The sequence below is a fragment of the Aptenodytes forsteri genome, unplaced genomic scaffold (assembly GCF_000699145.1).
Source record: "Aptenodytes forsteri isolate BGI_AS27 unplaced genomic scaffold, ASM69914v1 Scaffold154, whole genome shotgun sequence".
In the NCBI taxonomy this organism is placed as follows: domain Eukaryota; kingdom Metazoa; phylum Chordata; class Aves; order Sphenisciformes; family Spheniscidae; genus Aptenodytes; species Aptenodytes forsteri.
Genome location: NW_008794083.1, coordinates 11,288 through 12,077, shown reverse-complemented (window position 1 = coordinate 12,077; position 790 = coordinate 11,288).

The window sequence follows — 790 nt, the reverse complement described above, 5'->3', positions numbered from 1 at the left end:
TGTTATATATTAAGACATAGAGGGTTGATGCTTATAGAATTGTTTGTGCCATTAAAGTTGGAGTTTGTTTTTGGACCTTGAGTGTTATTTCACCTTAATCCACACCGAGGGGATTTGCGGATCTTAGTCACTCTCCCCTTCCCGCAGGTGGGGCGTGACACAGTCAAACATACCTCCTCTGATGTCAAGAAGGTTAGTTTAAAGAAAGATGTAGCCAACACTTAATATTTTGTAATTGAAATATCTTCTATACACAAACAGTAATTTTCCACCTTCATTTGTAGTTTTACAATGGAAATTCTTGGATTAAAGTCTAATCTTTCAGGTAACAGAAAGATTAATAGTTGTAGTATTTCTATGTTAATCTACTTTAGACCCAAAGTCTTGCAAATGAAACAAAAACGACAAAAGGTTATAACTTAGTGCTTAACACAGATGAAAAAGTATTTAAAGGTAAACAGTTAAATAGTATTTAATCAATTATAGAAATGATAGTTATATACATTTCTTTACAAAAATCATATTTGTTTCAATTTATCTGCATTTCTGCACAGCTTTAAAGAAAACCACAGAGAAATCTTCAGGAAACAATTTAATAGTAGGTATATATTTGTATTATGCCATTGGTAGAATTAAACGTTCACTCAATACAATTTATTTTGATAGTGTTCTAAAAGAAGTGTCTCAGTCTTGATACAGAGAAAATCTTTCAAAATCAATAACTTGGCAAAACTTCAGCTGAAGGACCTTAATTTTCTGTACTGTGTAAGGTGGTCACAGAAGCTAACTG